Source organism: Typopeltis vanoorti, chromosome 2 (genome assembly GCF_054136105.1).
Source record: "Typopeltis vanoorti isolate ZY-2024b chromosome 2, IOZ_Tvanoo_1.0, whole genome shotgun sequence".
Taxonomy (NCBI): domain Eukaryota; kingdom Metazoa; phylum Arthropoda; class Arachnida; order Uropygi; family Thelyphonidae; genus Typopeltis; species Typopeltis vanoorti.
The window spans coordinates 57,324,362-57,350,401 of record NC_143550.1 but is presented as its reverse complement, the minus strand read 5'-3'; the positions used below and the strand labels follow the sequence as shown (position 1 = coordinate 57,350,401).

Below are 26,040 nucleotides of genomic sequence, written 5' to 3'. Positions count from 1 at the left end.
CTATTCCTAATGTCCACATTTCTTATTCTATCTTTCCTTGTTTTTGCTGACATTGTCCTTAAAACTTTCATTTCCATTACTTGTAATTCTATTCATGTTTCTTTTTGTTAGTCTCCATGTCACTGCTACATAAGTCAAAATGGACAAAAGTAACTTGTTAATCAAAAGCTTGCAATTCAGTGGGACCTCACTGTTTCAAAGTAGAGTACTTTATACTGTTAAAAAAGCTTTGGTGCAGTGAAATCCTTTTCACTCTCTGATGGTCTAAACTTCCTTCACAGGAAGTATACTTCCCAGATATTTGAAGTTTTGTGTGGGCAATGATCAAGAGCCTTTTAACAGCAGCAATGCCTGAGTGTATTCCAGAGATGGAAAGGCTAAACAAGGTAGGAGTAAAATGGATGAATGAAGAAATTAAGTGTGAAATCAGGAAGAAGGCACTATGGAGGCAACACAAGATGAATGTTGGTAATGATCATTTGCATGAGAAGAACAAGCAGACCAGGAAAGGTGATTTATTTGGTAAGTATAGCAAAAGTGGTATGAGAAGAAATTGGCCAATTAAGCTAAGAAAAATCGTAGTAAGTTCTTTCATGGCATGTAGAAGGAAAAACGACTATTGGAGGGTGATACTAGTTGACACTGGAAGATTAGTAACCAATGCAGAGGATATAGTTGAATTATTCAATGATCAGTTTATCAGTGTATTTCATCTTCACGAAGGCAGCATCAGGAGAAGCTGGAGTGTAGAATGGTGGAGGAGGGACTGATGGTGAATGAGCAGGAAGTATATGAAGAATTAAGTAAACTTGATGTTAATAAGGTAGTAGGATTTGACAGTATATCGCCATGTGTCTTGAAGAAATGCCCTATGGAATTAATTGCACATTTGGTGCAACTATTTAACATGAGTCTTGCAACAGGGAGATTTCCATAGGAATGGAAAGCAAGAAAAATTATTCCACTTTACGAGGGGGGGGGGGGAATAAGACTAACGCTACAAATTATAGGCCAATCTGTGTGTCTGGGGGTTGTTAAGATATTAGAGAAGTTGGTGAGGACTAGGATTCAGAAGTGGATTGATAATATTCTTTATGATGGTCAGGATGGGTTAGTTGGGGCAGGGGTCATGTTTCAGCAATCTGCTTACTATTACAAGGACAATCTCGTTTAATAAAGGAGATGTATATAAGATGGTGTACTTGGATTTTTCAGTTTAGCTACCAGCTTGCCACATGACAAGTTGGTAGCTAAACTGAAACAGACGGGATTAGATAACAGACTAGTAAGTTGGATAGCTGATTGGCTGTCTGATTGGCAGGTTGTATACGGAGGAGTGGTATCCCAAAAGAGGAAGATCACTAGTGGAGTGCCACAGGGGTATGTTTTTGGGACCTGCTTAACTGGAGATGTGCAGCTATTCGTCAATGATGCAAAGTTGGGAAGGGATTATCAGAAGCAGAGCAGACATTGTGGCCTTGCAGGAAGATCTGAATAGACTATGTGAGTGGGCAAATGATTGGAGCTGTTATTTTAATGTTGCAAAGTGCAAGGTCTTGAAATTTGGTAGGCAAGGTTGAAATGTAGAGTATATAATTAATGGAGAAATTTTGAAGGAGGTAAAAGGGATGAGAGTTCCGAGAATGATAGTGGACAGAGACGTGAAAGTTTAGGGATCACATTGGTAAAATTGTAAGAACATCCCAACAGATTATGGCAATAATGAGGAGGACATTGACATGTAGAGGCAAATAGGTTATGGTTCCCTGTATAAGGCTTTGATCAATTCACTAATATGGACTGCTGTGCACAGATTTGATCCTCATTCTCCTGAAAACCAGGAGGACAAGGATCTATTGGAGAAGGTTTACTAAGTTAGTGTCAGGTCTTCAGAATGTCAGATATGAAGAGAGATTGAGGGAATGCAATTTACAGAGCCTTGTGAATAGAAGAAGATGGGATATAATGGAGACATATAAGTTGGTGAGGGGTTGTTACCAGATTAATGTGGAGAAGATATTTTATAGAGTGGAGAGTGGCAAGGGTAGAATTAGAGGCCATCTATGGAAGTTGTATAAGGAGGATGTGAGCAGAGGAGTGAAAATGGGTTCTTTGTATGGAGAGGAATTGGTGAGCAGAATGCATTGCCTGAAAGTGTGGTGAGAGCATCGAACCATGCCTTGAACCCAAACTGTGAATGGGTTCAAGGCACAGTTCAATGATCTTTTGACATGAGGAGAGAGTATAGACCTCCCACAATGAGTCCTTTCACTCCATGGAGGTCAGATAATAATATAATTCAGTCATTTTTCTGTTTTTGTAACCCTTTTTTTTTTAAAGTCAAATATATACTGATTTCTTCATTGTTATTTTTTGTTAATACATTTGGGTCATACCATAAATTCTTATAATGTTCTGTCCATTGTTTCTCTTCTATCGTATTGATTTGTGTTGTATCTCTTTATTTTTTAATTTCCCTAATACAGTAGACTCTCGACCTATCCGGCCTAATGTGGCGGAAGGGCAGGTCAGATAACACAAAAGCCGGATAGGCTGTAGTTCTAGGCCTACCTTTTCACACAAATGTGAAAAGGTAGGCCTAAGATGAAAGAGTCGAAACTTACAGTTTTTAGTTTTTGAAAAAGTCCTTGATAGATGACTGCTTCACCCTTTTAGCCCTCTTCCGCAACGCAATGTCCCTCCACTTATGCAAGCAGGTGATATCAGCTGGCGTCGCTTCCTCTTGCTCACTAATGTACTGCAGTGCTGCCTCAATCGTCTTGAACCCTTCCGAATGTGGGATGAGATTTTTCCTGTCATCTAAAGATGCCTCCTCTTCTTCTTCCTCCTGTGTCACCATTTCCACAATATCGTTGTCCGTTATTTCATCAACTTCATCGTTTGACATCCATTCTGTAATGTCCTCTGCATTGACATAGTCACAGCTCAGTACATTTTTGAGCAACGAAACAAGTTTATCGTTTTTATCTTCCACTTCGGTTTCACACACAGGTTCAAGGTTGAAATGCCCACCTTCGTGGTCCAAAAGAATTTTCCAAGACTTTATAAGTGATATGTTTCGAATCTCTTCCCATGCTTCGGCCAACCACCTTATGACATCTAGCAAGTCAGTCTTTTTCAGAATGGTTACGCTGTCTTCATTATTATCATTCGCTGATATCAACGAACTGAGAAGATGGTGACGATACTTTTTCTTTAGCATTTCAAGGACGCCTTGGTCCTTCAGTTGACAAACAGCAGTCACATTGGGTGGTAAAAAATAAAGCTTTGATGTCTCCGTCTGTGAGTTCGTCATTGGCAGGATGCGAAGGTGCGTTGTCAAGAAGTAGCACAGCTTTACGCAGCAAATTGTTGTCTTTAGAAATTTTTCTACAGTCGGTACGAATTCATTTTGGAACCAGATTTTAAAGATTCGGTTCCAAAATGAATTCGTACTGACTTCATTTCTTCTATCTGAATTCATCCATTCTTTCTTTTGATGTGTGTAATATAGGGGTAGTGATTCCTCGTTTTTGTTTTTTAAAAGCTCTAGGTTTCTTTGATTTTCCTTATTAACGTAAGCCTAAGCTTGTGGTTGCTGGTTGCATTACTGCAAGCCAAGATGGTGACTCGTTCTTTGCTTTTCTTGTATCCTGGTGCAGCAGCTTCTTTTTTTGATGCAAGCGTTTTTGTAGGGAGCATCTTATAATTTAAACCAGTCTCATCACAGTTGTACAACTGCTCCCCAGAAATTCCCTCCTTTTCAATAAGCTTAAAAAGATAGTCTTTGAACAAAGGTACAGCCTCTTTATCAGCGGATAAAACTCCCCACTTATGGTAATCTGGCGAATACTGAATCGTTTTTTCCACCGATCTAACCATCCATCACTGGCATTAAATTCTGAATCTTCTCCTTCTACATGTATTTGTCGCTTAAATTGCAATGCTTTTTCCTGCAATATCAGCTCGTAACAGGCAAGCCTTTTCCTCTTAAGTGTTCATGCCACAAAAAATAAAGCTTCCTCAACTTCTTTATGCTTACCTTTCAGCATCGTTTTTCTTACTTTCGTTCCACTTCCACTAGCTTGAGCAGCACACCATTTTTCAATTTCTGCTCGATTTTTCTTCCAGTCTCCAACTGTACTTTTCCTGACTCCTACCTCCGAAGCAATAGTTTTTGCCGTTACCTCAGAGTCTAGTCACTTTATAGCGCATAGTTTCTCCTTCATAGTCACTACAACCTTTTTTCGTTTGTCACCCATTTCGTAATCTTTAATTAAAAAAAAAAAAAGAAGCACACCAAACAACAATTTACTAACGTAACCAGGAACAGTGGCAAACGTATTCTGCACTTGTGGGCATCCGATATACAACTGATGAAGCGGGGAAATCCACACTTTGCATGTCTCAACTTGTGTTATGCACACGCCATGTAGGAGGATTGTAGCAGATGCCTGCTTGCAACGCTTTGGCAAAGTAAATTACAGTACGTATTCCTCATTTTATCACGGAGAATTACTGTATTATAATTCTCCGTGATAAAATCCGGGCCCTGGGTAGTCGAGAGTCTACTGTATTTTAAAGGATATTTTTTGTCTTCCATGTAGTCAGCCTGGTTGGCCAATTGGCTAGCATATCCCCTCTCCAGCCAAAAGGCTGCGGGTTCGAATCCTGCCATGGACATAATGTTTGTGATTGTCTGTGAAAATACTAGTGGTGGTGGTGGTCGGTGGTAGATGGCATTGGTGTAGATGATGAAAGTAGTTGTAGTTGGTGGATTGAGTGATGGAGAGTTGTAGAGTAGGTGCCCTCCCTTGATGCGTATTTGGACTCCCTGGAGGTGTCATGTAATAATAATAATAATATCTTCTGTTTTATTAAAAAATCAATCCAAGTATTTTGGTGAGCTTCCTTTACTATGGATTTAGCTATTTGTTTTTGTTCATTGCTTCTGTTTCCCTTGTTTGCTTTTAAAAGAATGATCTGTATGCTAATTTCTTTTTATTTTAATTGCATTTTTTATATCTTTGTTCCAAATTTTTTAATGTTTTCCTCTTTAATATTTTATTTTTCTTTCCAAGAACTTCAGAAGGTGCCTTATGAATTCTTTATTAAAGTTTTGCATTTTTCTTCTGTATCTTCATTAATTTTGGCTTCTTTTAGGTAAATTTGCAACTGATTTAAAATTCTAATGCTTTCTTCTCGTAATACACTTTATATATATTTGTTCTGTTTCTTTCTTTCTTTCTTTTTTATATTTTCTCCATTTTGTTAGTATTTCTATTTTAGAAACTATTAAGGATCGAAAGATTTCCTCTGTAAATATGTACAATTCTTATATTTGGAAATGATTTTTGATTAGTGTAGCGATATAGTTGGTTATAGATCTTGAACCCCTACCATGTTTGTTTATATTTTTTTTTTTAAATTATTAAAAATGCAAAAGTAATTATTTATGCAAATTTCTCCATGTTTTTTTTTTTTTTTAAATAACGAAACCTGTGGTGCGTTCATAATTAGAAGAAACACACACATAAACCACAGTGAAAATTATTTAATTGTAAATATTTCATCCTAAGTATGTTAGGACATCATCAGTACAGTATTTCAACAAAAATTAGGAATAACATACAGTTAGGGCACATGATTACAATAGAATCTCATGAAAACGTGTATAACGTGCTAAAGTAGTACAAAAAAAAAAAAAAAAAAATGTTAATTATTTAACAGTTTTGTATGATAATTTCCCATACTTTAGGAATAGTAAGAACGTCGTTGCGGTTTAGGTTTGGCCTGTGTAGTAGGGCTTCAGAACTTTCTTTGTATAAACGTTCATGTTTAAATAAAGATCTATGTAAAAGTTTAGCCTTTTCCCAATGGATCCTATGGTTTGGATTTTCAATTCCATGTTGAGAGAGGCCAGATTTCTGCGGTTTAAGAAGGCGAATGTGGTCTTGATGTTCCGAGATGCGTTTCTGAACAGACCTACCTGTCTGTCCAAAGTAAGATAATTTGCATGAACATGGAATCTCATAAACACCAGGTAACATCAAGGGTGAGAATTTGTCCTTAGGAGAAGGTAATAAGTTGTAAATTTGGTTGATAGGTTTATATGTAGTGGCAAAATTGTATTTCTTCGTAATTTTAGAAAGACGTTCTGAGATGCCTTTAACGTAAGGTATGGGAATCCTATGCACTTCTTTCTGTCTGGTTTGATGTATGCAGAAGTGACTGATGAATTTGAATTACTAACTCAAAAATTTCCATCTGATATAGTTGAATTGTTCAAGTTTGTTATTGCATCAGGTTACTTCACCTGGAAAGGTCAAATTTACAAGCAAGAGGAAGGAACAGCAATGGGATCTCCTTTATCACCAAACCTAGCAAATTTGTTTCTAGAACACCTTGAGGAAAAAATATTCACTTTTGAACCCAAACCAAAAATTTGGCTAAGATATGTCGATGACGTATTTGCAGTATGGAATCATCCCGAACCTGAATTACAACTGTTTCTAGATAAAATTAACCTTCTTCATCATCGCATCAACCTTACGTTAGAAAAAGAATCTCCACAGGGTATCTCATTTTTTGGATTTACACATCAAAAGAAAAGAAGACGGTTCCATCGCCACTTCCGTCTTTCGCAAGCCTACATTCTCAGGTCGCTACATTCACAATTCTTCAGCTCATCATCCATCTCAGAAATCTGGCATTATTAAATCACTAGTTTCCAGAGCACATAAATTCTGCTCCTCTGAAGAATCTTTAAACCAGGAATTAGAAGTTATCAAAAATACAGCCATCCTAAATGAATATAATCCCAAAACAACTCAAAAAATCATCAGTCACTTCTGCATACATCAAACCAGACAGAAAGAAGTGTATAGGATTCCCATACCTTACTTTAAAGGCATCTCAGAACGTCTTTCTAAAATTACGAAGAAATACAATTTTGCCACTACATATAAGCCTATCAACCAAATTTACAACTTATTACCTTCTCCTAAGGACAAATTCTCACCCTTGATGTTACCTGGTGTTTATGAGATTCCATGTTCATGCAAATTATCTTACTTTGGACAGACAGGTAGGTCTGTTCAGAAACGCATCTCGGAACATCAAGACCACATTCGCCTTCTTAAACCGCAGAAATCTGGCCTTTCTCAACACGGAATTGAAAATCCAAACCATAGGATCCATTGGGAAAAGGCTAAACTTTTACATAGATCTTTATTTAAACATGAACGTTTATACAAAGAAAGTTCTGAAGCCCTACTACACAGGCCAAACCTAAACCGCAACAACATTCTTACTATTCCTAAAGTATGGGAAATTATCATACAAAACTGTGTTAAATAATTAACGTTTTTTTTTTTTTTTTTTGTACTACTTTAGCACGTTATGCACGTTTTCATGAGATTCTATTGTAATCATGCGCCCTAACTGTATGTTATTCCTAATTTTTGTTTAAATACTGTACTGATGATGTCCTAAGATACTTAGGATGAAATATTTACAATTAAATAATTTTCACTGTGGTTTATACGTGTGTTTCTTCTAATTTCTCCATGTTTACCTATAACATTTGGGATTGAGGTTTCCTGCAATCAATGTGTAATCATTTTTACGCATTTAACTGTTTTGTAGTTCCTTAAAAAATTGTTCAGAATCATCTTTTCTACTTTTTTTAGGGCATAGACTCCTATAATATTCAAGTAGCTGCTATTATTATAATTCAGTCATCTACAAAAGCATATTTTATTTTTTATATTTATTATCAATTAAAATGGTTACCCCCAATCACAGCTCTGATATGTTGTTCCACCCACTGTATAACAATATAATCATCTATATCTTTTGTTCCCCCCCCCCCCTTCTTTTTTTTGTTTGTTTCTGTTTTTAATGTTCCATAACTACATTGAATTGGTTATTTTAAATTCTAATAGTGTGTTTCTCTTGTATATATAGTTGAAAACACATATTGTATGTCACTCATCTTTTATTAAAGGGACTTTACTAACAAATATGCTATCTAAATATAGTCTTAGAACCACTTTCATACCATCCTTAAAAACAATATCAACCATTTTTAGACTCAAAGAATGTCTTGACTTGAGTGATGTCCAACACTTAATCTTTTACCTTTACCTTTCCTGATCCATTATTGTTGTCTGATGAATTTTCTATTTGAAGTTTCTGAGTTAGAGAGTTTTACTTGGTAAGGTGACCAGTCTAATGCAAATATTCAGTCTGGAAGGGTATCTCCCTTAGTCTGGTACCTACCTCCTGACCTGCCCAGCTATGGAGCCCCTGGCAGTAGCTTAGCCACCTGTCATAGCTCTTGAGGTCATTGGTACAATCAAGCCTCCTAGGACACTTCAAGGTGGTAATATCACTAAGGAGGATATTCTTGTTTTCATTTACCATATTATATCCATGCATATGCACTGTTTCAGCCTACTCGAGAGTGCTGAATACTGGATAATTATTTTTGTAAGGATTTTGGCATTTTTTGTATATTTTGTATGATTTACAGTAGAACTCGGTTATAACGAATTCCACGGGACCGCATATATTTGTTTGTAATAACCGTTATTCGTTATATCCAAGAAGGTCATAATTTGAGCGAATTAAATTTTCAGATTTTTCTCAGCATAGGTATATTGGGTAACATAAATACATATGTGCATACATACATATAAAGAACAAAAATTTGTTTTTAAAACTTCACATTTTTACATTAAAAATCATGAAGCGTGCTTTGCTTTGCGCAAGACGCATATTTCATACATTTGAAATTGTTCCTTATACCACTAAGATGCTTGAATGTGTCATCTGAACTTACAGATCGCGATTCCATAAATCTTGTTAAAATATATAAAGCACTTTCTGCTTCACACCAGGTAACGATTTTCTCATCATTGCTATCTTCTTCCTCGGAGGCACTACTACTCTTATCTTCTTCTGGTGTATGAGAGATTTGTTTTAAGATGTCAGCGCTGTGGGTATACCCAAAGTTGCGACGCCATTATCAATGTCTTTAAATTATCAATCTCTGCGCACGTTTCAAAATTGTTCAAGTTTCGCGCTTTTAACCATGCTGATAACGGTAAGTTATCCTCTTCATCTTCTTCATATTCGCACTTGTATTCCGCAAGACCGGCTTTCTTAAAACAGTTTTGTATCGTAGACGATGACACCAAATTCCAAGCATCACTCATTAAACGTATTGCGTGAAGTACACTGATCTTCGAGTCATAAGCATAAGCATTTTCCGCAGATTTTTCTCTGCATTCTATCAGTTCCAAGACTAACAGACGATGAAAATGGGATTTAAAACATCTAATTACCTTGATCAAGTGGTTGCAAGACAGATATCACATTCGGTGGCAAAAAAACAAGTTTTATCTTTGTTAAATTAGCCACTACAGGATGGGCAGGACAGTTGTCTATCAATTACAAAATTTTCTGGTTTTCACTGCGAAGATTTTTATCCCACTTGCGAATTTCATTTTTGAAAATTGAAGATGTCATCCAGGCATTCTTATTCACTGTATAATCAACGGGAAGTTTCTTTGTTTTTAAAGCATCTAAGCTTTGCCGATTTTCCAATTACAAGAAGCTTTCTTTTATCGTTACCGGTCATGTTTGCACAAACTAAAACTGTGAGTCTATTTTTGATAAGTTTTCTGCCAATGCACTTTTCGTTTTTAAATTGAAAAGTTTTATCGGGCGTGCGTTAAATTATAAAAAAAACCCTGCTTCATCTGCATTATAAATGTTGTTGTATCCATACCTTCGTTTGATGTCTGGCCATACATTCTTGATCCAGTCAGAAACAACGTTTTTGTCAATGGACAACACCTCACCACTTACTTTTGCGTAGACAATATTGTTTCTTAAGCATAAAGAGCTAATAAGCTTCATTTTGGCAATGAAAACATTATTTAAATTAAGGGGATATTAAATTAAATCCCACATAGTTTTAAAACCGAATAAGAAACTCAAAGATTGGAATCAGAGAGTTTCTTGCCGAATATAGTAAACTATAAAGTATCGGCGACCACTGGCGTGAGCAAATGCAAGTGACCCTAGCACGTAGTGCAATACCGGAAGACTCGCAGCAAAGTCGGTAAATTCTGATCGCTATTCTTAGGTATTTTCCATAATGTAAAAACACATTTCCTAGGAAATGTATGCTGTTATTACATTATGAATGTGTTTTATGTGTCATAATTACATTATGACACATTATGAAAAACACATTTCCTAGGAAATGTATGCTGTTATTACATTATGAATGTGTTTTTACATTATGGAAAATACCTAAGAATAGCGATCAGAATTTACCGACTTTGCTGCGAGTCTTCCAGTATTGCACTACGTGCTAGGGCCACTTGCATTTGCTCACGCCAGTGGTCGCCGATACTTTATAGTTTACTATATTCGGCAAGAAACTCTCTGATTCCAATCTTTGAGTTTCTTATTCGGTTTTAAAACTATGTGGGATTTAATTTAATATCCCCTGTTTCTGTTCTTAAAGCGATCAGTCCACCCATTGTTGCATTTAAAATCACTATAACCAAGTTGAACAGCAAATTTTTCGGCTTGAACTTTGAAAATTGGTCCACTAATAGGTAAGCCAGCAGTTCTTTGCACTTTAAACCATGAAAGAAGTGCCTCGTCAACGTCACTTTTATTACACTTTTTAAGTTTTTTACACTTCGATAAATTGTTTTCAAAAGCTTTCATAGTCAACTCACAATTCTTCCAAATTGTTGTTATTGTAGATGGGGACAAACCATACTTCTTTGCTACTGTCAGATTTGATTGGCCACTTTCCACCTCCCGTATAATTTCTACTTTTTCGGAAACCGATAAAATTTTCCGTTTGACTCCCGACATTTTTCCACAACCAGAAAATGCGTACGTACGAAATGTCAGTAAAGGAACGACTAACGTATTATTCGTTCGTTATTCCTGTGAAACGAATTCGTAATAAACACGAAATACATGCATTAAATCAAATAAATATACCTTCAAAATTATGCGTTATAAACGTGAATTCGCTGTAACTGTGATCGTTATAACCGACTTCTACTGTATTTTTATTGAAGTGAGTTTTTGAGGAAGTTTTTTGTGATCACAGTGATACTGCTATTGTTTGTTGTACATTTTATTTTTGATCAGAAAATAGTTGAAAAGGAACATGGACATTGAAAATAAAAAAAAGATTATCTTGCCAACTAGTGAGTCCAGGTGGCATTTTCTCTAAGGAAGATATCCTTTTGCAGCAGTAATGCTTGCTATGTATGCAGAGCTCACCACAAGAAGACAATTGACAGGGAGATCTGTATAGTGTATGTTGCCTGTCCGTTAGTGGCCAAAGGACTAACAAAAGCTTTTCTAATAGTTTTTCCAAGATATGAATTATGGTATCGTAATTGTGGGTACTTTTACATAATCAGAATAAGATAGGGTAAGACAAAAATAAAAATAAAAAATATTGTTTGATGGAACTGTTTTCTTAAAATTTTCTCCAAGGTTGAAGAATTGTGACGTCAAGTTGAAATATGACTTTCTAAATGATTTATGCCAGTTTGCAGTAACAAGTCAAGACATTCTTTGAGTCTAAAAATGGTTGATATTTTTTTAAGGATGGTATGAAAGTGGTTCTGAGATTATATTTAGATGGCATATTTGTTAGTAAAGTCCCTTTAATAAAAGATGAGTGACGTATGGTATGTACTATGTTTTTTCAACTATATATACAAGAGAAACACACTATTAGAATTTAAAATAACCAATTAACAAAACAATTGTGAAAATATAATACAGGGAGATTATGCATTATAAAAATATAAAATAGTTGGTTTATTCTAATTGCTCTTCAAAGCTTGGATATTGGAATATCTCCTGAACAATTCAAATTTGGATAGTGAAGCAGTGTTTCACAAGGTCCCCATGAAAGACAATTGCATTCGAACTGTCTTTTTGATAAGTATTACTTTTTTTTGGTTTAATGAATCCAGTGTTTCATTTCTCACAGGGAGATACCGCAGTGGATACAATATAAGAATTTTAACCTGTGCATAAACACAACTGAAAATGATTAGACTCGAAAGCCCAAATTCCTATCAGTGTTGTTAGCAGCCTTGGTTGATAGGTAGGAGTTTAAAAATTACAATTTCCTTATCTTGGGGAGTTTCACTCAACCATATTAATATTGGATTGATTTTTAAGATCTGCCACTACTGATTAAAAAAAAAATAAATAAATAAATAAAAGAATAAAAATAAGTACAGTTGATCCTTGCAGAATGCAGCAGGTTTCAATTCAACTTATTCACCTTTTTTTTTTTTTTTTGAATAAATATATTGGAAAATTTTTCAACAATTTGATAAAAAAATAAATAAACTCACTGACAAAACCGCATAGCTTAGAAATATCGAAAAAATTAATAAAAAGTTAGGTATGTCATGAAGGCATAAAATATATGTAGATACTAGCCTATTTTATCATTTACTACCATAAAGTATACACAAGGGCTACGCGGTTAACCTAGTGGCTGTGCACTTCGTAACTATATGCTTGGGGAAGGAGTGTCCTAGGTTCGATTCCCGTCAGAGACGTGAGGAGCTGAAGGATCTTCCTCACCTCAGGGTGTGGACAGTAGGGTTTTTTCATTCTGCAAAGCAGGCAAACTGGCCTTGAGAACTCAACACTACAGGACATAGGATACACCGGGGAGTAGGGCTGACTACCTTATCCTATGAACGGTGTTTGAGGTCCGATGATTAATAAACCCTCGACACAGCAAGCTAAAAGAGGTTAAAAGGAAGATGAGATGACAAGTATACACAAATCTATTATAAAAAGTTTAAATTTATCAAAACTTGTACACAAAAAAACTATTAAAGACAGTACATGGCGATATGCAGTCTAGAGGAATGTAAAAAATGAAATTAAAAAGTTATAATGCCCCACTGATACCATATATCAAGCATTACTTAATCTTTATTTGAGTTGTAAGTCAGCAGTTAGAATTGAAGGAAGTACAGGAAGGTGGTTTGATGTTAAGTCTGGTTTCAGACAAGGATGTATATTATCCTCTGTTATTCATTATCTATATGGATCACATTAAGAAGAAAGCAGTATTAAATGCGATATCAAAATTGGAGATGTTAATCTCAGCTCTTTGCTTTACGCAGTACAAGGCTGCAAGATTCTCTGACTAAATTGAATAACTTATAATAAATTTGGTATGAAAATCACAATAACGAGACAAAGACAATGAAAATAGGCAGAAACATTGAAAATATCAACAACATCATGAATGGAGAATTTATAGAACAAGTAAAACATTTCAGCTACTTAGGTACAATTTTTAGTGAAGATGGTAAATTAGATATGGAAATAGACAACGGAATCAACAAAGCTGGTATAGTAGGAAGCCAACTGAATAAATTTATATGGAATAAGAGAGAAATTGGTCAAGCACTAAAGAAGTTGTATACAAGACAGTGTTCAAACCAATTTTAACTTTTAGATCTGAGAGCAGGATTAGAAATAAAACACTTAACAAAAGACTGGAGACCATAGATATGAGGGTCCTGAGAAAGATTAGGGATGTGAACAAATGGCATCATTGGCAATATCATATTAAAAATGAGGATATTAGGAAAGAACTTAACATTGTTAGCATCCACGGATGTGTTAGTAGAGCTAATCTTAGGTATTATGGTCACTTAAACAGAATGGGATATAAAAGATTAGCAAAACAAGTGTTCTCTGCCAGGTTGGCAGGCAAAAGACCAAGAGGAATACCAAGATATAGATGGATTGATACAGTAAAAAGTGCCTTAGAAGACAGAAATATAAGATCTGATAACGTTGGAGTCTTGAGAGATAACAGATTGATTTGGAGGAAATTTGTTGATAAGAAGTTAGTAATGATGTAAGTTCTTCATATAGTACTATCATAATATCCTGTACACGCTTGAGAGTGCCTGTGAAATGTGATGAGAAATGTAAACAAACATAAAGATGTAGTATTAAATCATAACTGCATAAAATTAACTGTTATTAATTAGTTTAATTAATTAGCATAAAATAAAATTTTTATAACGATTCATTCATTAGTGTATAGGCTAGTTTACCACAAAGCAATCGTATCGATTGCACTAGGCTACTGTACCTGTAAATAAATATTAATAATTTCTTTTTCACATCATCTTTTCTTTTTTGATGTCTAGTGTTAGTAATGCATGTAACAGCCACAGTGTTTTGTATTATATAAGACAATATTGATGTAGGTACTGACAGACACACAATTCATTTTGTAAACAGACGACGTAAACTTAAACATATTGCTAAATACCTTATGGTATATATTATATACCTTATGCGATTATTAAGGGACAACTATCTGCGACAGCATATAATGGAAAATACTAGGGGGCAGAGAGTGCTTGACCTAGTAATCGCATCTGAGAATGTGGTTGTAACGAACATGACCATGTTACCACCAATTGGTGAGAGTGATCATAAGGTCATGACTTGGGAGGTGGCTAAAGGAGTGGAATTTACAATTAAGACAGGGAATGTGTGGAATTACCGATCTGGTAAGTATGATAAGCTTAGGAGTGTGCTTGGCTCAATGCCATGGCATGTAAAACTGCAAGGGCTGGATGTTGATAGTGCATGGGAGGTGGTTAACAAGTGTTTGCAGGAGTCAATGGTTGACTGTATACCAAGAGTCCGAATAATAAATCAAGTAGGGGTTAAATGGATGAATAACACCATTAAGCGTGAGCTGCAAAAAAAAAGAAACAATTGTGGAGGGAATTTAAGGAGAAAGGTGACCTGCAGGTGCAGGAACAGTATAAAGCTCAGGCCAGAAAGGTAACAAGGATGATAAGAAAAGCAAAAGCGGATTATGAAAGAATCCATGCAGGCTAAAGAGAATCCCAAACAGTGTTTTCAATATGTTGCAAGTAAAAGGAAAAATGTTCATGGCAGAATGATTTTAAAAAATGCTGAGGGTAGGGAGGTAACCGAATCAGTCGATATAGTGGAATTACTGAGTGAGCACTTTGCAAGAGTATATCATCCAGGTGGTGACATTGCAGGAATGGAAGAACCAACAGCTTATACTGGAATTGTGATGAATGAAGTAGAGGTAAATAGTCTATTACAGAACCTCAGTGTCAATACATCTGTGGGATTTGATGGTATACCAGCTCGTGTCGTATGTGAAGCGGCTAAAGAATTGTCAGTGTCCTTGACCATTTTGTTTAATTTGAGCCCTTGGGTCTGGGTCAGTCTCAAGGGGGTGGAAAGAGGGGGAAATAGTTCCGCTGCATAAAGGTGGTTCCAAGGCTGCTGTTGAAAATTACCGGCCAATCAGCATAGCAGGAATTGTTATCAAGGTCTTGGAGAAAATAGTCGAGGAAAATACAAGATTGGATAGAAGAAAATGGGATACTGTATCGAGGACAGCATGGTTTTGTGAAGGGTAGGTCATGCCTCAGTAACTTGCTCACGTATTATAACACAGTGACGGCTGAATTGGATAAGGGTAATGGGTTTACAATGATTCTACTGGACCTTGCTAAGGATACCACATGGAATTCTAATCAGTAAAATGCAGCATATGGGGATGGATATAGGATTGATGAGATGGATAGGAGGATGGTTGACGGACAGATATCAGAGAGTGGTTTACTCAGGAGTAGAGTCCAAAAGACGGTCTGTGACTAGTGGTGTGCCACAAGGATCTGTTCTTGGACCACTGCTGTTTAATTTGTTCATTAATGATATAGGAAAGGATCTGAGAGGAACAGTTCATTTGTTTACGGATGATGCAAAGTTGGGTAGGGCAATAGTGAATGCAGTTGATGTCAAAATTTTGCAGGATGATTTGGATAGATTGGAGGTCTGGGCTAAGGAGAATGGATGTCAATTTAATGTGGCAAAATGTAAGGTTATACATTTTGGAGTGAAAAGATTAGCAGCAGTTTACTACATTGGTGGAACTGTACTCCAGGAAATTGATGAGGCGAGAGATTTAGGAGTGTTGGTGGATAAGGAGTTGAAGTTTAGGGGGACACATTGCAAAAGTGGCCAAATCAGCTCATCAAATCACTTGGTTGCCGAAGAATACTTTGACGAGCAGAGACAAGCATGTTATTGTTCCTCTGTATCAAGCCTTGATAAGACCTCATCTCGACTACTGTGTCCAGATTTGGTCACGTAGGTTTCTTCTTAATGGGGAGGAGGTTGAGAGGATCCAGAGGCCAGTGACCAAGATGATAGCAGGTCTGTGGAATGAACCTTATGAGAACAGGTTGAGGATTTGTGGGTTGCAGAAATTGGTTGATAGGTGGAGGAGGGGAGATATGATTGAGACATTCAAATTACTGAAGGGTTTCTATAAGATTAATTCAGAAGATATTTTTGAGAACAGGGCTGGTGGTGGGAGGACTAGGGGGGCATCCATGGAAGCTGGGCAAAAGTGTGGTTAGTAAGGGTGTTAGAGCTGGGTTCTTTACTTTTAGAGTGCTGAATGAGTGGAATAAGCTGCCAGAGTCTGTAGTGGGATGCTGTGACAGTGAATGAGTTTAAGGCAAGGTATGATAGATACTGTGTGAATAGTTGTGATGAACATGATTTGGGGCCTCCCTTGATGAGTCTAAGGACTCTCTGGAGTTGCCCGTAATAATAATAATATTGTAAGAATATGGTATATAATACATACATACCATACAAAATGTGTTAATCGACTGTTTGTTATAGTTAAGGCTTCCAGTCAACAGTAGGCTATTACCAGTTAAGTTTTTGGGGAGTCAAAAGTTATATACGGATTTTTGAACAACACGGGTGGTCAGCATCCCTAACCCCTGCATTGTTCAAGGGTCAACTGTATTCTGTGTTTGTACTGTGGTAAAATAGCATTTTTGTGCATAGTATAGTCTGCTAGATCTGACTAGACCACTATTATGACAACAAATATATTTCTTCCAGACAAACATTACAGATCTTCCAAGACAAACTGCAAATTATAAGATACTTTTATCTACTTCTGGAACTTAAACTGGAGAGAATTGGTCTTTAGAAGAGCAAATAAGGGTAGCCAGCTTGATATGGAGTTTAAAAGTAGTGCGGAGGTTATGTTTCTTTAAAAGAAAGTTCTGACAGTTTTTTCCTGACTTGTCTTGGATTTAGGAAATAGCAATAGCATTACTGTAATATCTGTGTAGAGATGGCTGTTTATCAAACAGCCATCTCTATACATATATTAAAAAATTGCTTATTCATTTAGTCTAGTAGCCATTAGATAAGGAGTAACGATCGTAGTTAAATTCATCTGTAAGGGAAACCTGGGTAAGCCTCGTAAGATATGATGGACCCTTTCTTTTAGGCTTGCACGGTGATCCGAATGCATTTTTGGAAATTATGGAGACAACTACCGTGTTTGAATAAATACGAAAGAAAATTTAAAGAATCCTGCGAAATCCTGATAAACCACCCAAATATCAACAATAAAGATGGTATGAAAATTCCAAGGATCTGGATGGCACACATTCAGCCAACCTAATATGAAAGATTCAACACAAGTCAGGACTCTAGCCAATCCGCTAGTATTAGAAACCATTCCACTCCAACTGGCTGGAATGATGTTAATATATGTATATAGTAGACAACACAAATAATAGGACTCTAGCGTTGATGTTTTTTATTTTTTATTTTTTTTTCCACCAGAGGTCAGGCCAACAATTGTGGTAGCGGTTAGTCAGTGTCTTTAACGAACCAGTATGATTGTAGTATAGCTTGTTTCTTGTGTATATTTGTACGCTCCAGAAGATGACCTTGACATAAAGGTCGAATTGTAAAAAAAAAATTTTAGTAATATTAAACTAAAGTTTTTATTCAAACACGGTAGTTGTCTCCATAATTTCCAAAAATGCATATGATGGAGCCATTAACTAGAGAAGTCTGCCTGTGCAAGTTGACTTTATTTCAACTGTGAAAGAAAGTGTACTGTTGGGAAGATGTGGGATTAAAGTATTTAGAATGACCAGTTATTATTTTCTCTTTTCTATAATAAATTGGATTCTTGGTGTTATCTGCTAAGCTGGGGAGGAACATGCCTAATGTGTCTGAGCTATGTGACTATACGACAAACACATCATCAGTATAATTTAGTCAGAGGAAAGCTTTTAAGAATAGTAGGGGTCAAGAGCTTTCAAACTTTTTCATATAAAAATTATTTAGGGATAAATCTATTACTATGTGTACCTTCTAATCGGTTTGTATATTTTGTTCTTCCAAGTGAAGTAATCAGCATAGATAGCAAAATATATGTTTGTGAAGTATCTTCGTGCATCAGCATGCTTTCCTTTATCTATTTGTTGAGATAGTAATAGCAGTGGATTATGTCATCTCTGGTATGCAGCACTTGCCTTGCACATTTAGTTAATTGTTCACTGAAGATGGAATGAGCTATTCTTTCTGAATTATTTACTGTATACTTGTGTACTTATATATCCTTCATCACTATTTGTTTGAGATATTTTAACACATTCCTATGTGAAATGCTATAAGAAGATTTAGCAACATCAGTAAATCACATTGCAGCCATTAACTTGGTGGTTTTGCATTATGGGAGATACTGAGGTAGAAGTGATGTTGGCTTGGTTCACCTTTGCTATGAGTTTGCCCGGTGTTGTACTACCTTACCCCAGCTCAAGATATTTTCAGGCGCACACTTTGTTTGCTCACATTTGGATAAAGGATTAAACTAAATTTATTATAGTCTAACCAAGTGAAAAATAAACTTTCAACGTCTTTCTCTAAATCCAAAGTAATTTTATAAAAAGGTGGCACACTGTTTGGCAACTCCCATAGGTAAGGATGACCTGCCATTGCTTCTGCCTGGTACTCCACCTCTGGGCTTGGCTCCCACTGAAGAGACCTCAATAAAGGTCAAAACTAGTCTGGGTAGTGGGCCTTCCCTTAATGCATAACATAATACATATCCACAAGGAGATGTGTTTTGCATTATGGGAGATACTGAGATAAGAGTGATGTTAGCTTGGCCCACCTTTGCTACGAGTTGCCCGGTGTTGTACTTCCTTATCCCAGTCCTGAAGATATTTTCAGGCACAAACTTTGTTTGCTCACACTTGGATAAAGGATTAAACTAAATTTATTCCTAAGTATGATTCTTAATTAATTTTCTATTACTTTGTCCTGTGATACTAATAAGGCTAACTGGTATCTCATTCTTCATTTTGTGATGAATCACCCTTATAAATTGGGATAACCCTTCAAATTTCCAAGTAGAAAATTCTTTTCTCGGTCTCAGTGATTCATTGAAGATGATCAGAGGTAATTGATATAAACTTTGGCATATGTCTGCTTACCACAAAAGATGATCATCCATTTATGCAACCTTTTTTGATTTCAACAGTTTTCTCCTTTTACATTGTCATTAGGGTAATCTTTGCTTCTCGAGTAGTTTTCTATTTTATAACTGACCATTGTTCACTTATACACTTGTGAATTATTTATTGAATTCTTCTACAACCACAACTGGATCACTGATTTTTTTTTTCAAGGAGCTTATGCCTAATTTATCTCTATTCCTTTTTACATGTCTATAAACTTTTAAAGACATGTAAGAGAGATAATCAAGTTCAACTTTTACTTTACAGTATTTCATCAATAATTTATTTCATGTAGTTCTCACTGATATTTGTCATATTTATTAGCTGATTTATCAGATTTATATTTTTTCCATAGCTTTTTTTCTTATATATTATTTCTTTAAGAACTCTATTATTTAGAATAGGATGGGAGCTGGATAATAGGGTACACAAAGTCTGTTTTCCAGGAGGGTTAGGTTATGATCTGGTTAGGAGTAATGAATTATCTGGTTAGGCAGGCATCAACTAACTGCATCCCTTTCTCCTCATACAACCTTGCTATCACACCTACGTATGATTAAGTTGAGATGGCAAGTGTAAATCATGGCATTGAAAGCAGAGCTGTGAGGAGAAAGGGATTGGTGCAGTCAGTTGATGTGTGGAATGCTTTCAAGGAACCAATAGAATTATATAAAAGATATGGATTACATTTCAATAGACTCAGATTGAATCAGTGAGACTGTTGCTAGAAGAAAGAATGATGTGAACAAGGGATCCGAGAAAGTCAGAAGTGATGTGAATGAGAGAGGAGTGGATCAGATGAGACTGAAGTGTTTACGAATAGCAGAGTGTCAGAGATAAGAATGTGAGAACAGGATTGCAAGCTGGACAGCGAGACACAGTGTAAGAGAATTGATTCTGCAAGCAGTAGTTAATCCATTTTTGAGGATGCATGGGAAGTAGCTGAATCTGGGGGGAGGGGTAAAGGGTTATGAAAATGAGTGGATAGAAGTGGGTGTGAAGGTGCAGATGAGAGGTGGAATTAGTAAGATTGGTTATAGAAGAAATTAATTACTATGCTTATTTTCAGATGCTAGGAGTAGGGAGATTAAATGTTGCATTGATTAAGTTTATTCACCTGAAAATAGTTTGAATAAGTGAAATGTGGTTGATTGAGAATGATATCATAATGGGAATAGAAATGGAATAGCATGAAGTTTTTCTTGAAAGTAGGAAGGGGAGGGAGTGTGAGTGCTGCTGTTGATGACAGCGTGGTAATTATGTCTGTTGAGGTATAAGGAGAAAATAGCGGCAATAGTTTTGATACAGCATGGTCTGCAGATTGACAGAATGAGAGATTTAGTTGGATGTTGATATAACATATGGATAGCAATTATCATAGTGAGCAAGAGGAGGGGTATCATTATTGGTGATTTTAATTATAGTGATATTGATTGGAATGAAGAGATAGCATTAGGAAATAAGGAGAATGAATTTCTTGAGTTTTTAAAGGACAACTAACTTGGAGCAATATGCAACAGAGGAATGAAGAGACTTAGATTTGATATCATCAGAAAATGTGATCATCAATGGAGTGTATAATCTTCCTCCAGTTGGCAGAAGTGACCATGAGATGATCACCTTGGAGAGACTGTTGCTAATCATCATATGAGATGATCACCTAGGTTGTAGCCAGTCATATAAAAACTTCTGTAGAATAACTTAAGAGATGATTGGAAGCAATAGCATGGAAAGAAGAGTTGGTTGGAAAGGAGATGTTGAGCAGTGATCAAGATCTGTTTAACATGAGTTGGATAGCTGATTGCTATCAGATATGTATCAGCAAGTTTATGGGAGAGTGGTATTAAAAAAGGAGGAAGTTCACTAACTGAGTGCCACAAGCATCTGTTTTGGGACCATTATTATATTATGTGTATGTTAGTGGAACAGGCTTAATTGGAGATAACAGCTTTTTTTGCAGATGATGAAAAGTTACAAAGAATTATAAGGAGCAGAGCAGATTGTTGCCTTACAGGAGAATATCAGTAGACTGTGTTACTTGCCACTCACACAGTCTCAATAGACTGTGTGTCCGTGCGGTTAGCCTAGTGGCTTTGCGCTTCGCAACCATATGCCTGGGGAAGGAGTGTCTAGGTTCGATTCCCGTCAACGACGTGAGGAGCTCAAGGATCTTCCTCAGCCATAGCCAAGTTAGCCGGTCTTGGGCTTTCACAGCAGGGTTTTTTCCACCAGTTTATCTGGTGTTTTTCATCCTGCAAGCAGGCAAACTGGTCTGAGGACATACACGGATTACAGTCAGAATACTGACCCAGCCATAGGTCTGATTCGTCAGCCTATGCCGGTTCCGGAGCCCGGATAAAATTTGGGGTGACTAGATGGTACCGTGAACTCCTGTATAAAGGGGGAACGATGTATCATCACACGAAATTTATTTATTTAATAGACTGTGTGTGTGTGAATGGGCAAGTAACTGGAGCTGTCAATTTAATGTTGCAAAGTGTAAGCTCTTGAAATTTGATGAGTAAAGATGGGATGCAGAATGGGGAAATTTTGAAAGAGGTGGAAGAGATGAGTGATCTAGAAGTGATGGTGGTCAGAGACTTGAAGTTTGAGGTCATATTGCATTTCTAAAACTGTGAGAACATTGCAATGGATTATGGCAATGATTAGAACCTTGACATGCAGAAGCAAAGAGGTTATTATTCCCTTGTATAATTCTTTGGTCAGGTTGCATATGGACTGTTGTGCACAAATCTGGTTTCCTGGATTTCGAGATGATAATATCTTAGAGAAGGTCATAAGATTCACTAAGTCAGTGTTGGGTCCATGGAATGTGGAATATAAAGACAGATTGAAGGGAGGAATGCACTTTTCAGAGCATTGTGAATAGAAGAAATGAAGGAGATATGATTGAGGCATATAAATTGGTGATGCATCATTACATATCTGCTCTTCTGTTCAGATTTTTCAGAGTAGAAGACGATGAGGGTAGAACAGGAGGGCATGCCTAGAAGCTGTTTAATAATGGTGTGAGAAAGAGGTTCTCGGCATGGAGAGTGGTTGGTAAGTGGAACACATAGATTGAGAATGTGGAAACTGTGAATAGATTTAAGATGAATTTAATTTTTTTTTCTATGATTCTCTTAAATCCTTTGAAGTCTCTTATATTAATAATCATAATAAGCGTAGATGATAGATAATGCAGGATGTCTCACTATAAGAGGAGGAATTCACTGTGTAGTAAGGGAATTAATACTTCTCAGTTCTCTTATCGGGGTGCTTAAGGTTCAAAGCTATATAACTGAGAGGAGACCTCCACATAGCCTTTAAAGGAATGCAGATAACCGACCAGGGCTTCTGACCTAATGTCCAATCCTCACCATCTCGTGGTGCACCCTGTTGGGTATCTACCTGGATACTGAACGAATGAGAATGGGCTGGCAATTTGGGATTTAGCCTACCAAATTATATTCTTATTGGTTAAACCATAATACAAAATGATGGTACAACATGACAAAATTTCATGCTGGCTGGGGCGTCGCCCGGTTAAACAAGGACCCTGTTGTTTTTGCCAGGGAACCAGGGCGAACAGCGAAAAGTCAGCTAATGGAACAAATCTGAAAACATACCCCAACTCAACATCACGAGAGTTAAAGATCGGTACTATCAACATAAGAAGCCTGAATGGCAAAGAAATGGAGCTAGCTGAGGAATTGGATAAATACCAGATCGACATAATATGGGTGACTGAAACAAAAAAGACAAAAACTGGTGAGATCTTTCCGAGCCATAAATACAAAATGTTATATTCAGGCAATGACAATCGAGGAAAAGAAGGCATAGCCATTGTATTCAACACAAAATACGAGGCTAATCTTCTTGAATGGCAGGTGGTGTGAAGTAGAGTGATGTGGGCAAATATGAGAATGGGGAACTGGACAATGAGACTTATTTGTGCCTATGGTCCCACAGAAGGTTCTACTAAGGTAGAAGTGGAGGAATTTTTTGATGCTTTAGAAAAAGCAACTGACACAATGAAAAAGGAAAAGTTGGTCCTTGTTGGGGATCTAAATTGCAGAGTAGGAAATGATTGTCAGACATACAAAAATATTTTGGGAAAAATTTGGAGAAAAGAGCAAAGCTAATAATAATGGCAAATAACTGTTGAATTTCTGCTCAGGACTAGTTATTACTAACACCATGTTCCAACATAAAAAAATGTGCACAAATTCACATAGAGAGAAGAGGCAAGGAATAAGAAAAATCTCATTGATTATGTTATTGTTGATAGTGATGTTTTCTCCCTGGTGCAGGACACCAGAGTGCACAGAGGATTTGAAATTGGAAGTGATCACTATTTAGTCTTGAGCAGGATAAAATTGAATTTCATATTGAAAAGAATAACATGTAAGAAAGTTTTAAAGCGAATAAAAGTTGAGCAGCTCTCAGATGTGAACTGTAGACTAAAATACAAAAAAATTATTGAAGAAAAAATGAAAGAGTTTGAGAACAGGAACCAAACCTTGGAGATTCAGCTAGAGAGGTATGTGGTGAAGTTGTCTGCAAGGATAGGAAATTAGATCTCCATAGTGGACACAGGAAGTTAAAGAGGCAGTGAAGGAAAAGAAGAAAGCATATCAAAAGTTCCTGGCAAATAAGTCAGCTTGTGCTCTTAGAGAATGCAGAGACAAATGTAAGAAAGCTAAACAGTGTGTAAAACTAGCTAAACAAAAGTCATGGGGGGACTTTGGCAAGAACATAGAAAATAAATATCAAGAATGTGGCAAGATATATTGGAGGTTGTTGAAGAAGCTTAGGAATGGAGGAATGAGTGCTGTAAAAGGAGTTAGAGGTGACATAAAATGGGAGAAAAAGATATCCTTGTAGTATGGTGTGATTACTTTGAAAAACTGCTAAATGAAACAAGCAGTGATGACAGATCAGAGGTAAAAAAACAATGACCTGGCATGCAGTCAGGAATACATATCCATACTTGAAGTAGAAAAAGCCATCAAAGGCTTGAAATGTGGAAAGGCAGCAGGAGTAGATGATATTCGACCAGAAATGCTGAAGTATGGTGGTATAAAAGTCTTACAATGGCTGCACTGCATAGTTCAGAATACCTGGACAGAAGGACGAATTCCCAATGATTGGAGTAGAGCTCTCATAGTACCCATATATAAAAAAGGAAATAAAACTTAATGTAAGAATTACAGAGGTATTTCCCTACTGAGTGTTCCTGGTAAGATATATGCAAGTATACTTGAGAAACGGTTGGGAAGAATTGTTGAAGAAAAGCTTGGTGAAGAACAAGTTGGATTCAGGTCAAATAGAGGTGCTGTCAGGATCAGATCTTCACATTACCACAAATAGTGGAGAAATCATGGGAATATAACAAAGATCTGTATTTAAGTTTTGTTGATTTGGAAAAGGCATATGACAAGGTTCCAAAAGAGAAGCTATTCAATACACTATAGTTATATGGTGTCAATGGGGCATTATATCAAGCAATACTTAGTCTTTATTTGAGTTGTAAGTCAGCAGTTAGAATTGAAGGAAGTACCGGAAGATGGTTTAATGTTAAATCTGGTGTGAGACAAGGATCTACATTATCCCCTCTGTTATTCATTATCTATATGGATCACATTATGAAGGAAAGTGGTATTAAACATGATATCAAAATTGGAGATGTTAATGTCAGCTCTTTGCGTTATGAGGATGATGTTATACTTCTAAATAAATCTGCTACAAGTCTGCAAGATTCTCTGCCTAAATTGAATAACTGTTGTAATAGATATGGTTTGAAGGTCAACAACAAAAAAACAAAGACAATGAAAATAGGTAGAATTGTTGAAAATGTCAACTGTGTTGTGAATGGAGAACCTGTGGAACAAGTAAAACATTTCAGCTACTTAGGCAAGATTTTTAATGAAGATGGTAAATTAAATATAGAAATAGACAACAGAATCAGCAAAGCTGGTATGGTAGGAAGTCAATTGAATAAATTCATGTGGAATAAGAGAGAAATTAGTCAGAACACTAAATTAGCTGTACAAGACAGTATTCAAGACAGTTTTTAACTTATGGATCTGAGAGCTGGGTCAGAAGTAAAACACTTGACCAAAGACTAGAGACTGCATAAATGAGAGTCCTGAGAAATATTATAGGGGTGAATCAATGGCAATATCATATTAGAAACGAGGATATTAGGAAAGAACTTGACATTGTCAGCATCCAGGAATGTGTTAGCAGAGCTAATCTCAGGTCACTTAAACAGAATGGGAGAGGAATGATTAGCAAAACAAGTGTTCTCTGCCAGGTTGGCAGGAAAATGACCCAGAGGAAGACCAAGATATAGGTGGATTGATACGGTACAAAGTGCCTTAGACGATAGAAATATAAGATCTGATAATGTTGGAGTCTTGACAAGTAACAGACTGATTTGGAGGAAAATTATAGATAGGAAGTTAGTAATGATGTAAACTTTTTCATGTTGTACTATCATATCCTGTACACCCCCTTGAGAGTACATGGCAGGAATTTGATGATGATGATTCTTTTATCATATCTGTAAAGTTAGCTTTTTTGG

At 36.4% G+C, this 26,040-nt stretch overlaps 1 protein-coding gene across 4 annotated transcripts in view; it reads left to right on the top strand.

Annotated features, from left to right (window-relative positions):
• The window catches only part of LOC150109060 (uncharacterized), a 339,899-nt gene that overhangs the window by 37,766 nt on the left and 276,093 nt on the right, over window positions 1–26,040 (top strand). The window lies entirely within an intron of this gene.